At 41.4% G+C, this 14410-nt stretch overlaps 1 long non-coding RNA gene across 1 annotated transcript; it reads right to left on the minus strand.

Annotated features, from left to right (window-relative positions):
• Positions 1-2312: 2312 nt before the first annotated feature.
• Positions 2313-9132, minus strand: LOC138743978 (uncharacterized). The gene is made up of 2 exons (XR_011345194.1): positions 8847-9132; positions 2313-5769 (listed from the first exon to the last, which is right to left on the minus strand). It is a non-coding gene; the product is annotated as an uncharacterized lncRNA (long non-coding RNA).
• Between the last annotated feature and the right edge of the window lie 5278 nt (positions 9133-14410).

Below are 14410 nucleotides of genomic sequence, written 5' to 3' on the forward strand. Positions count from 1 at the left end.
ACTCTCAGAGTTCATAGCAAACAGCAACACACTCTCACAGCTGGCTCTGTGGAGTTTTATGACAAATAAAGCCTGTTGTACAGTCTTTTCGTTTTGTGTTTGCTTCTGACCAACGGTGCACCACAATTTATTCGACATAAAATTTTACAAGCTGCTATGGAAAAGCTCCTGAGCGCCGGGAGCCTTGAGATCGATCCACGCCACCCGGAAGCACAGACACGCTTCGAGATCTGGCGACAAATGGTCGAAGCGATCATTGAGGCTCATGCTGACGACATCCTGGACTCCGATCAGAAGAGACTCATCCTACTGCGATCGAAGCTGGGTCCCCGAACCTGCCAGGCTCTCAAAAACTGCACCAGATACTCGGAAGCGATGGGCACCCTCAAAGCCATGTACAAACCTCCCACAAATGTGGTCTGTGCAAGGTACCTCCTGAGTATCCAAGCCCAACAACCCGGGGAGGCGGCCGTCCTACCTGGGAGACCTGCATGAGTTGGTCCAATCTTGTCTGGCAGGACCCGGGGTAAGTGAAAGGGAGGTCGAGAGACTGATCAGGGACACCTACATCTGAGTGCTATGTGTAAGGGCCACCAGACAGAAGCTGCTGGAAAAAAATATCTACTCACTGGTCAAAACAGTGGAGGTAGTTCAAACCCTGGAGGCAGCAGCCCTGCACACTGAAGCCTTCAATTCCAGGCTCCCTCAGGCCTCCTTGTGGTCAGCACAATCAGCTGCTGTGGCTATGGATCAAGAAAATGTCGCTGCTGCAGGCGCCCAGCGCCCCTGTAAGTACTGTGGGTCCCGGTGTGGGTCTGATTGCCGATTGCATCAAAACTGCCCAGCCAAATCCCAGTACTGCCCAAAGTGCAGCAAGAAAGGCCACTTCACAAAGCCAGCCGGCAGCTCAGTGGCCCTCTATGATCTTCCCCCCTCCCTCACAGCCCCTACCATGTGCGATTGCCGGGTGGTGCCATTGTCCCCGCAGCCACATCCGGACCCCAAGATGGTCTTAGCATCCACCACCCTGACCTAGAACATTCCTCATGACCTCAGGTGCTCCATGATGAACATTAAAATCAATGGGCAGGAAATTGCCAATGGGAATGTCCCTCCCGACGTGGTTAACGTCCCTGGGATGGGTGCTCTTGCGCAGACACGTGCGGGCGCACAAGGCTGAAGCCCTGGTTCAGGAGGTATTCCTCCTATACGCGAACCACAACTATGCCAACATTAGGTTCAGCAGTGGCAGGGAGGACATCATCTCAACCAGGGACCTGGCACTGGCAGGGGCACCCACCACAACACAGTATCCTCCAGCCCAGGAACCCACTGGCCTGACACAAACCCCCGACCCCGAACAGCTATGAGGCACTCAAGACCTCTTTGTGTACGAAGGACTTGCTACAAGATTGGGGGACGAACCCGCCCCCCCCTGCACATCTGATGCGATGCACACAACTCAACCCCGGCCTCCCCGCTGCACCATGCCAGCCACTTCGGCCCCTGTCCCCAGCCCTCCCACACCCTCACCGACCAGTGACCAGGAGCCAGTCTTAATTTGTAAATATTGTATTATGATGGGGCTTTTTTTTATGTCAACTCCCTCTCCCCCGGGTCAATCTTAAAGAAGTGGGTGAATGTGGTGGTACACCACTGGCCTACTGCAGGGGGAAACCTCTGTACCTTCAGAACAGCATGGGGACAAGACAACACCTGGCTGGCTGTCAATCATCTGACCTGAATGGACCAAGCCCCACCTAGTCGGATGTCAATCACCCTCCGGGATATTAGCCTGCGCTGGCCCTTCGAGATCACACTCTCAGAGTTCACACCAAACAGCAGCACACTCTCACAGCTGGCTCTGTGGAGTTTTATGTCAAATAAAGCCTGTTGTACAGTCTTTTCATTTTGTGTGTTTGTTTCTAACTGACAGTGCACCACAGGTGTCTAATGTTGAACTGTCAATGACAAATCAGAAATTGTATATGGTGAATTGGAGGTGCTGGACACTGTTGTTTTCCACTGGCACATATAAAGTAAGGATTCCCTAGGGTTCCACTAATTACCGACGTGGAACAATATGGGATATTCAAGCGTGAGTTAAGTGTGGTTCACAACAGGTCATGTTTGGTGCCAAATGCGAACTTTAGTGAGCAGATGACATGCATCGAAAAAGTGTTCAGTTATCAAAGGTTTTCGGTTTTCAGAATTTCAGATAAAAGATTAAGAACCTGTATACTTAAAACAGTTATTAAAATGGACAATAAAATATTAATATGTTAATACTTTCAAAAGAACAGTCAAAGAAATTAGTTGGACTATCTATATTTTGCCTTGGTTCTGAATAGTACAAAAGCAAATTCAAACTAAACTTGTTTATATTAAACATGCAGAAAAAGACCTTAGCTAAAAACTGTTACTATGGAGACATACTTATGGAATTCAGAAAACATCTTTAGTTGCTTACAACTTACGATTCATTTTAACCCTTACAACTCTGTTTTCTCTTCACATATGCTTTCTGATTGCTGGGTATTTTCAGCATTCTCCTTTGATTTAGGTCTCCAGCAACTGTAATGTTTGGCCTTTCACAATTCTAGCATATTCTTTGTTTTTACATATATATATATATATATATATTCTAACTAAATGCCCTCATTTATCTTTTACTCAGGCAGTTCCAACATCATGGTGTCACTTGGATAATCTTGCTCTCTGCCCTATCACATCCTTTATTCTGCCATCCCTCCCTATTTCTACAACGTAAAGCACATTTGAATGTACAAAGATGGCAGCGCCACCAGAGCCACTGTAGCACTGTAATAGCAGTGTTGCCACTGGTGTGGACCTGTGGGGAGTGAGGGAATGGAGATGCAGCACTGTGGTCAAATCTGTGCTGCGGTGGTTGAAAGGCTGAAGCGGTGCCTTCACGTGCCTTTGCACTTCTGTAGATTGGCAATCCATGCATGTCTTTGCCCAGTAGAAGCCCAGTATGAGTCCATGACATAAAAACTTGTCGGCTATCAGGTGGACCATTGCTCAAATTGAGGGGTGGGACAGTCCGTGAATGGCATCAAAAATGCAAGGTCTCCACGTAGCAGGGACGATAGGGCGAGGCTGACCTGTGAAAACATCGCACAAGAGAGTGATACCTTGTGCCCAAAATCTACATCCTCGAGTTGCAGGCTTGTGACAGTAGTTCTATAAGCCATGAGTTCGCCATGTAATCTACACCCAGAGAGAGGGCATGTACTGCTTGAACGAAGGATGAGACAGGGCATCAGCCACCATATTACTCTTACTGGAAATATGTTTAATCCTGGTTGAAAACTTAGATTCGTAAGATAGGTGGTGTTGCTGGTGGGCTGACCAGAGATCTGATGCCTTCATGAAGGTGAATGTTAGCAGTTTGTGATCAGTAAAAACCGTGAAGTCCCTGCCTTCCAAAAAAATAGCGGAAGTGTCTGACCACTAAGTACAGCACCAGCAGTTCCCTATCAAATGTGCTGTATTTCATTTCTGGAGGGCGGAGGTGCCTACTGAAAAATGCCAGAGGCTTCCATTGTCCATTAGTGTACTATTCCAAGACCCCACCTACTGCCACATCAGATGCGTCTATCATCAAGGCAGTTGGTGCATCCATTTGTGGATGGACCAGCAATGTTGCTTTTGCTAGGGCGTCTTTGGTTGGCTGGAATGCTACCATTGTCTCCTCAAGTTCTTTGGCATCACTGGACATGAGGTTGAAGAGGGGTTTCATAATATGAACTGCAGAGGGTAAAAAGTGATGATAGAAATTGACCATTCGCACAAATTCCTGGAGTCCTTTGATTGTATCGGGCCTCGCGAAATTGAGGATGGCTTCCAACTTGCTGGCAATGGACAACACTCTGGCTGCTGATCTGACGTCCCAAGAGCCAAATAGAGGACTGCCCGAATTTGGACTTGGCAGGATTCACAGTTAGCCCAAACTCCTGTAGGTGGCAGCAGAGTAAACACAGATGCTGCAGGTGCTCTTTGTGGGAGGAGCTGGTGATGAGTACGTCGTCCAATTATACGAAAAGAAAGTCCATGCCACACCCCACTGCATCCTTTAGTCGCTGGAATGTCATGTGCAGCATTCTTGAGCCCAAAAGGCATTCTCAAAAATTATAATGGTGGTCTTGGGCACATCCTCCAGGTTTACACGCACCAAGTTAATCTTATAAAATATCCTGGCCCCATGAAGATTAGCTGTAAAGTCCTGTATATGTGGCATGGGGTAGCAGTCTGAGGTGGTAGCGTCATTGAGATGACTGTAATCCTTGCAAGGTTTCCAGCCTCCCAAGCGGAGAAGCCCACGGGCTATCAGTTCCATTTTGTGGAACTCTTGTTTTGCAAGCTGCAACTTGTTGGCCAGCAGGTGGAGAACTGGGGAGTGACAATGTCTGGAAATTCTACAAGAAGTTTGGCAAATTCATTATTCCAGTACTCCACAGCATCTAGCTGCAGAGTGGGTAGTTTGGCTTTTCAAAGACGGAAAGTCTGGAACATTGTAGTGTTCACCAACTGGCACTCAAATCCACCATCAGTGAGTGAGCTCTGAGGAAGTCAGCACCCAGCAGCGGCTGGGAGACAGCAGCAAGAATGAACTTCTATGTGAACTTATTGACGCGAATTTCAGGGGTATAGTCTGTGTGCTATATATACAAATCAAGCTGTTATTCACTGCAGTGAGCGCTGGACCTGTGTTCCTGGTACAGGTGTCAAAGCCCAAAGGAGGAAGGACACTAACCTTTTCACCTGTGACGCCTAGAAATTTGCGCTGGGAGAGTTCATCCCAGGCTGTTACGGTGGCCAGCTGTCATAGCCATTAGCGACCATTGGCCATGGCGTTTCCTGGAGAAGTGCAAGGGGGTCAGCAGTGGCAAGCTCCAGAACCCCAGTGTTGATGGTAAAAATACAAAGTGGTTGTCACAGAGTCATGCTTCTCCTGGGGAATGTGTGCCCTTGTCGCTGGTACTTTGGGTGTGTGCAGCACTAATTTCTGTGGGCCTTGTGCCTTGCTGTTTCACACGCCATAGAATGTCTGCACTGGCGGCCACTGTTCGAGGGATATCAAAGACCTTGTCAGGCAACATGAGGCAGATGTCTTCTGAAATATGCTCTAAGGGGAAGGGAATAAAAAAGTTTATCTGATTTTTTTTCTAAGGGATGTTTTTGTTCTCTCGATGAATTATAAAGGAAACTTGTGTAGTTTAATGATGTTGTATTCTAATTTTTATTATCTTATTTTTTATTATTTCTTTAAATGTAATTTTTATTTTATTCATGTCATAAAATTTTAAATAATGTTTTAAAAAAAATGAAATATGCTCTAAAAACAACTGCTTGAAGAGCAGGCAAGCCAGTGCCAACATGTCGTTCATTAACTCTGAAGGGGCACGGTCCCCCAGGTCATCGATATGGAGGAGCCATGCAGCTCACTTGCACCGTGAGAGACCGTAAATCTGGAGAAGGAGGGCTTTTAGGGGTTTGTACTTGCCGAGAGCTGGTGAGTCCCGAAGGAAATCCACTCAACCACCATGTCCTGATCAAGGGGGCTTACTACATGATATTACTTAGTGGTGTCCACTTCCATCTTGCGAATGTGGAACTGCACCTCAGCCTGCCCGAACCAAACTTCAGGTTGAGTGATCCAAAACACAGGCAGTTTGAGCGAAACTCCTGCGTTGTCCATGTTGGTCCAGAATCCGCTTGGGCCTGTCAAGGTCACCGATGCAGCAACTGTATCACAGTGCAAAATGAAGAATGAGAAAATGATCAGACGAAGTCAAGTCGAAATTCAGTAAAAGTCGTTTACTCAAAGAGTCTCCAAAGCCAGTATATCCTTCCTCAAATATGGAGACCAGAACTGGACGCAATACTCCAGATGCGGTCTCACAAGTACCTTATACAGTTGCAACATTACCTCCCTACTCCTGAATTCATTTCTTCTAGCGATGAAGGCCAACATTCCATTTGCCTTCTTAATAACCTACTGCACCTGCAACCTAACTTTTTGATTCATGCACAAGCACTCCCAAGTCCCTCTGAACAACAGCATGCTATAGTTTTTCACCCTTTAAATAATATTCAGCTCTTTTATTTTTCTTGCCAAAGTGGATAACCTCACACTTATTAACATTATACTTCATCTGCCAGACCTTTGCCCACTCATCCAGCTTAACTATATCCCTCTGCAGACTCTTCACATCCTCATTACAATTTGCTCTTCCACTCAATTTGGTGTCATCCGCAAACTTGGCTACACCACATTTTGTCCCCTCCTCCAAGTCATCAATGTAAATGATGAACAGTTGTGGGCCGAGCACCGACCCCTGCGGCACCCCACTTACCACTCTCTGCCAACCTGAAAAACTCCTACTTATCCCGACTCTCTGCCTCCTGTCAGGCAACCAATTTTCGATCCATGCCAATATACTTCCCCGGACTCCACTTTCCTGTAACTTACTGATAAGTCTCTTGTGCGGCACCTTATCAAACGCTTTCTGGAAATCCAAGTATACAACATCAACCTGTTCCCCTCTATCCACCGCATCCATTATATCCTCAAAGAATCCTAATAAGTTTGTCAAACAAGATCTTCCCTTTCTAAAACCATGCTGCGTCTGCCTGATTGAACCCTTACATTCCAAAAGTTTCACTATTTCATCTTTAATGACAGCTTCAAGCAGTTTTCCAACTACAGATGTCAAGCTAATTGGCCGATATTTTCCAGTCTTCTGCCTACATCCCTTCTTAAAAAGTGGCGTGACATTTGCTGTCTTCCAGTCTGCCGGGACCTGCCCAGAATCCAAGGAATTTTGGTATATGACCACCAATGCATCAACTATAACTTCTGCCATTTCCTTCAGAACCCTTGGATGCATATCATCAGGACCAGGTGATTTGTCTGGCTTTAGTCCCATTAGTTTCTCCATCACTACTTCCTTTGTAACAACTATTTTATCAAGGCCCTCCCCAACATTCGCATCCTTAACTCCGCACTTGGGCATGCTGGACGTGTCTTCCACCGTGAAGACTGACACAAAATATTTGTTCAATGCCTTGGCCATTTCTTCATTTTTTTGCTACCAGTTTTCCTTTCGCATCCTCCAAGGGTCCTATGTTAACTCTGGCCACCCTCTTCTGTTTTATATATTTATAACACTTTTTGCTTCTGTTTTTATATTTTGTGCCAATTTACTTTCATAATCCTTTTTCCCATTTCTTATTACCCGCTTTGTAACCCCTTGTTGTCTCTTAAAGTTATCCCAATCTTCCAGTTTCCCACTGCTCTTTGCAGCTTTGCACACCTGTGCCTTCAATTTTATACTCTCCTTTATTTCCTTTGTTAATCACGGTTGATTTTTCCCTCCCTTGCTGCCCTTTTTCCTAACCGGAATATATTTTTGTTGAGCATTACAAAATATTTCTTTGAAAATCTTCCACTGTTCATCTGTTTCATCAATTAGCCTGTGCTCCCAGCCCACTCTGCCCAATTCCTCCCTCATCCTGTGGTAGTCACCCCTGTTTAAGCATAATATATTAGTTTTAGATCTAACTATTTCCCCTTCCATCTGAATGAGAAATTCAGTCATACTATGATTGCTATTTTCCAGATGGTCTCTGACTATTACATCATTTACTCTACCTATCTCATTGTACAACACTAGATCCAGGAGAGCATTTTCTCTTGTTGGCTCCTTAACATGCTGCTCAAGAAACCTTTTGGATTTAGGTGCAACCCGTCCTTCTTGTAAAGATCGTGCCTTCCGCAAAAGAGATCCTAATGATCCAAGAAGCCAAATCCTTGCCTTATACAACAGCCCCTCAGCCACACGTTCATTTACCTCATCCTTACATTCTTTTCATCACCTGCATTTGGAACAGGTTGTAATCCTGAGATCACCATCTTAGCGTTCCTGTCTTTCAGCTTTTGTCCCAGCTCACTGTAATCATTACCTCCTCCCTTTTCTTGTCAATGTCGTTTGTACCCACATGTACCAAGACAACAGGCTGCTCTCCCTCTCCTCTCAGAATATTTTGGACCCGATTTGTGATATCTCATACCCTTGCACCAGGGAGGCAGCACACCATGCGGGTATACTTATCTGGCTCACAGAACCTCCTGTCTGTACTCCTGACAATGGAGTCCCCAATAATTACTGCATTTCTCCTTTTCTTTATCTTTTGCACCACTCTGCCATTGCCATTGACCTGGTGCCCGTGGCCATCTTCTGTCTGGTCATCTCTCTCAACAGAATTCAACACAACATAACAGTTGCTGAGTGGGATAGTCACTGGTGTGCTCTCCGTTTTTCTCTTTTTCCTGACGGTTTCCCACTTAACTGACATGGGTTTTGGAGTATTTATCGCCCTGAAAATGGAGTCGATCAACTCCTCACTCTCCCTTACAAGCCGCAGGTCATCAATCTGCAACTCCATATCCCTAATTTGGTCCCTTAGTAACTGCATCTCGGTACACCTGGTGCAGATGTGGCCATTTGGGAGGGTGGAGGTCACCCATTTTTCCCACATCTGACACCAAGTACAGAGCACTAACCCTATTGGCATGACTCTGAATATGAAGGCAAATAACTCATCTTATCTTTTCTCCTTGCCTGCTTTCACTCACTGAGCCGCTCCCTCCCCTTTCACTCCTTTTATTGGCCCCTTGACCAATTAACCCCGTCACTTTCACTAAGCTCCTCCTCCTCCTCCTCCGACTCACAGCCCGACTCTCTCCAAGCTCCTCCTCCGACTCCCAGCCAAACCAAGTAGGCCCAAGCCCCGGTAAGCCCTCGACTTTAATAGCTTACCTTCTCATCACTTTCACCAAGCTCCTCCTCCTCCGACTCACAGCCCGACTCTCTCCAAGCTCCTCCTCCAACTCCCAGGCGAACCAAGTAGGCCCAAGCCCCTGTAAGCCCCCGACTTTAATAGTTTACCTTCTCATCACTTTCACCAAAATTAAAATGTTTAGTATTATAACAAATAACACAAGAAATCTTCACCTCTATTCATTTCTATTACTAAAATACAATGAAAGTATACTCATATATGCTTCATTAACTGTGTTAATTTGCACAAGTTCTCTCATATGACCATCCTTGATTGTAGCACATTCATTGATGTTTAAGAAGGCAACTTACCAGCACATGCAGTTCAATGTCACACATTTTTTAAAAGTTACTATGATGTTAAAAATGGCAACTATGCTTATCCAGAACAGAAAGCAGTAATTATGAAATCCTTCTAATGATGGAATTCATCAAAGCACACCTCTTTATTGTAATAAAGAAACTTGGGTCCTTTTAAAATAATTATAATTTATTAGCTATAGAGCTCATGACCAGGTGGAGGCGCTGTTACGAGCCAAGACCCATAAAACCAGCAGCAATAGATATTCACCAAGACAAATGGTTACTTAAACAAAAGTTACTTTTAATTATCTTTAAACATGAAAACAGGATCAAACTTTAACTTATTACTCTTAACTTAACTAACTTAACTTAACCCCCTTCTAATTCTAAGCGCACATGTATGCAATGTGTGTGTAAGTTCAGAAAAGTTAATTGATTCACAGTCCAATCGCACTTCTTATTCCTCCAAGTTTACCGGTTGCAGACAATTCTTATACTGTGCGCAGAATTTAACATTTATGAAGTTCACCAGGCTTTGGTGCTTGAAAGGTAAATGGTTACCGTTCAGGAAGATTCTTGTAACCAGCCACTTCAGTGTCTTGCCAAAGAAATTTGCCCCATCAGACTTTTCCAAATGATAACCTCTTTCTTTCAGGTCACAAAGGAGTTCATTTTTGTTTCTCTTATTTCAAGTGAAACGTTAGGCAGCCAGTCCTCTCCTCTTGCATGAACCACAAGGGCTTTGACCAAGCTGAATTAAGCACTCACCACCCATCTTCCAAATGGGTTTTTTCCATAAGCTTTCCAGCTTGTCCTGTTCCAGTTCCAGCTTCTGCTGCTGACAATATCACTGCAGAACAGAATTCTCTCTCTCTCAGAAAAAAATGCCTGTTTGACTCTCTCTGTTCTTAGAACAGCAAGTTTCACTCCAGACAGCCTGTGCCTCCGAAGAGTTCTTTCATCTGTTGCTTTTTTGTAAACAACAATCCACTAGTGAAGTCTCTTGGGCACTCTCTTTTCATTTTTTTTATAAATTGTAATAGATCATACAATAAAAATATAAGTAAATACATAATATTTTGCCCCATATAACCCCTACCTCCCCAACCCTAACCCACCCACCCTCTCTTAACTACCCCAAAGAAAAGAAAGAAAAAGATAGAATAAAAGAGGAGATCAACTTACAATACAACCTTCAATCATTGCCATGGTTTAGTGCAACCCCATCAATTGTGGGGAAAAAATTCAATCTCATGAATCTCATGTACGGGCTCCAAACTTTAACAAAAAAGAATAATTATTACGTAAATTATATGTTATCTTTTCCAACGGTAAGCAAAATCTCATTTCCAACTGCCATCATTGAATACTCAAATCAGTCTAATTTTTCCAAGTAATTGCCAAACATTTTCTAGCCACAGCAAAAACCAATCTGAAGAAAGCAATTTGAGATTTATCTAATTTTAATTCTAAACTCAATTTTTTAATATAACCCAGTAAAAATACCATAGAGTCAAATGAAATTTTAAATTTAAATAAAGCTTCTAAAAGCTCTTTAATTCTATTCCAAAAAGGCTTCAAGGTTTTACATGACCAAGTAGAGTGTAGAAAAAAAATCCCAACTTGTTTATGGCACCTAAAACATAAATCAGAAGAAATATATTTATAGTTCCTTAACTCCTCAGGGGTTAAATATAGCTGATGAATAAAATTGTAATGAACCAAACTATATGTTACATTTACAATTTTGGTCATACTATCTTCACATAAAGTCATCCAATCATCCTGAGAAATAGATACGAACAAATCTTTTTCCCATTTTAATTTAGATTTATAAATATTCATCTTAAGCATTTTATTCTGTAATGGAGCATACATCTCAGATATAAATCCTTTCTTACCACCTTCAGTAAGTAAACTTTCAAATTTAGATCGCCTAGTTAGCCATATAGTACGCTCAAACTTATCCAACAATTAAGCTGTAACCTGATGGTAAGAAAACAAAGTATTCGAAGAAATTTCATATTTCTCTTTCATTCTTTGAAACAATATAAAATACCCAGCTTCATAACAATCTTCTACCAATCTAATTCCTTTCTGTTCCCACAATTTCAGAAATTGATTATTTAATGTAAAGGGAAAAAGCTTATTTTGAAATAAAGATTTTACCTTCAGAACCTATAATTTCATTCTTCTTAGTCCATAATTCCATTAAATGTTTCAACACCAGTAAATTATAACTCTGTAAAAGCTGAGAATTCCATTTATAAATAAACTGATCCATCCTCTTCTCATCATTCTGAGATAATTCAATATTGGCCCATACCAAAGGTTTATCCACTTCAAACATCCTATTAATAAATTTCAACTGTGCCGATACATAATAATTCTGAAAATGAGAAAGTTGCAATCCTCCTAAAGCATATTTCCAAGTCAATTTCTGCAATGACACCCTCCCCATTTTACATTTCCACAACAATTTGCTCACCAAAGCATTCAAATCTTTAAACATTTTTTGAGGAATCTTACAAGGAATAGACAATTAACACATCCTATCAACATTATAGGTAAATCTTTCCACCGATTTAAATCATATTTAATTTTAGACAACAAAGGTAAGTAATTCAATTCATATAAGTGATTATAATTACTATCTATTATAATACCTAAATATTTAATCCGATCAGACCACTTAAATTTTGCAATATGCCTACAAGACGAGCTATTCACATCAACCAAAGGCATAATTTCACTCTTATCCCAGTTAATCTTATATCCCAAATATTTCTCCATACTGCTCAAATCTAACATGCAGACTCCTCAAAGATTTCAAAGGTTGTGTTAAATATATCAAAACATCATCTGCAAATAAATTTATTTTGTATCCATCTGCTTTCACCTTAATACCCTTAATATTACTATCTTATCTAATTAACTGAGCCAAAGGTTCAATAACCAATGCAAATAGAGCTGGTGACAAAGGACAGCCCTGTCTAGTTAATCTAGATAATACAAAAGAAGAAGATCCCTGTCCATTTGTCACAACTCTAGTCGTAAGATTTTTTATATAAAGCGTTAATCCAACCAGTAACAAAAAAGGCCCAAAATTAAACTTCTCCTAAACTTTAAACAAAAAACTCCACTCCACTCTGTCAAAGGCCTTCTCTGCATCAAGAGTAATTACCATAGGCTGGTCAGATCGCTCCCGAGAAATATTAATTAAAGAAATCAACTTCACAATATTATCTGCTGAATACCGATTTTTAATAAAACCTGCCTGATCTACATGAATCAAATCTGGTAAATATTTAGCTAATTTATTAGCTAGAACCTTGGCAGCAATTTTATAATCTACATTCAATAAAGAAATAGGTCTATAAGATCTCACTTTTAATGGATCTCTATCCTTCTTAAGAATAATTGTAATAATTGCTCGAAAAAAAGAATCCAGGAAAGAACTAATCTCCGTCGCCTGTTTCAACACATCCATCAATAAAAGAATTAATAAATCCTGAAATTCTTTATAAAATTCAGAAGTAAAACCATCCTCTCCTGGAGACTTCCCACTAGACATCGATCGAAGTGCTTCCCTCACTTCTGTAACTGTAAAGAGGCATCTAAATCCTTAATATCTGTATTCTTCAAAGAAGGTAGGGTCAATTCAGACAAAAAAGTTAGCAATTTTAACATTATCTTCCAAAACTTCAGAAGTATACAATTTCTGATGAAATGTATGAAATTCATCATTAATTTCCTGAGGTTTATAAGTATTCATTGAATCATGTCTAATAGCATTTATTGTTCTAGAAGCTTGCTCTGTTTTTAACTGCCATGCTAACACTTTACGGGCTCTCTTGCCCAACTCATAATAATGCTGTTTAGTTCTCTGCAATAATTTCTCAAATTTATAAGTTTGTAATGAATTATACCACAGTTTCAATTTAGTTAAACGAGTTTTCTTAACTTCCATAGAATCCCGCTGCAAGTCTTTTCCAAAATCTCTATCTCCTTCTCCAATTCACTAGTCTCAACCATATGTTGTTGTTTTTTCATTCCAGCTGTGTAATTAATAATCTGACCCCACATATAAGCCTTCAAAGCATCCCATAAAACAAATTTACTATCAATCGAATCTACATTATTTTCAAAAACAACTGTATCTGATCCTTCATAAATGTAATAAATTTGGGATTTCACAACAACATAGGATTAAATCTCCAACAATATGTGTTCTCCACTCTCTCTGAACCAGTACAAGTAATTAACAACAAAGAATGATCAGACAAAATCCTACTCTTATATTCAGCTTTAAAAACTCGGCCTTGTAATTGTGCTGATACTAAAAATAAATTTATTCTAGAATAAGAATCATGTGGAGGTGAATAAAATGAAAAATCTTTCTCTTTAGGATTTAATTTCCTCCAAATCTCTTCTAGATTCATATCTTTCATTAATGTCATTAACTGTTTAGCCATTTTTGTTCTAACAACTGACTTTGGAAATTGTCTGTAGAGAGCCGTGGTTTTCAAGGAATATTGGAAACTTGGTTCGAAGAAAAAGGGAGGCGTACATTAGATATAAGAAGCATGGAGTTAAGGAGATGTTTGAAAGATACATTGAATGTAAGAGGAATCTTAAGAGAGGAATTAGGAAAGCTAAAAGAAGGTACGAGAAAACTATGGCAAGCAGGGTGAAAACAAATCCAAAAGAGTTCTACAAATATGTTAATGGTAAGAGGAAAGCTAGAGACAAAATTGGTCCCTTAGAAAATCAGAGTGGAAAACTGTGTGTGGAACCTAGAGAAATGGGGGAGATATTGAACAGTTTCTTTTCTTCGGTATTCACTAAGGAGAAGGATATTGGGAGATGTGGGATAAAAAAAAGCAAATTGGGTAAATATGGGGAATATAGAGATTACAAAAGGTGTAGTTTTAAGGCTTTTGAAGAATATAAAGGTGGATAAGTCTCCAGGACCAGACGGGATCTTCCCCAGGACATTGAGAGAAGTGAAGGAGGAAATAGCAGAGGCTCTGGAGGTAATTTTTCGAATGTCATTAGATATGGGGATAGTGCCGGAGGATTGGCGCATTGCGCATGTGGTTCCGTTATTTAAAAAGGGTTCAAGGAGGAAGCCTGGCAACTATCGGCCTGTAAGTTTGACGTCTGTGGTAGGTAAATTAATGGAGAAAATTCTTAGAGATAGTACTTATCTGGATAGACAGGGTCTGATCAGGAGTACT

This window comes from Narcine bancroftii, chromosome 1 (assembly GCF_036971445.1).
Source record: "Narcine bancroftii isolate sNarBan1 chromosome 1, sNarBan1.hap1, whole genome shotgun sequence".
Taxonomy (NCBI): domain Eukaryota; kingdom Metazoa; phylum Chordata; class Chondrichthyes; order Torpediniformes; family Narcinidae; genus Narcine; species Narcine bancroftii.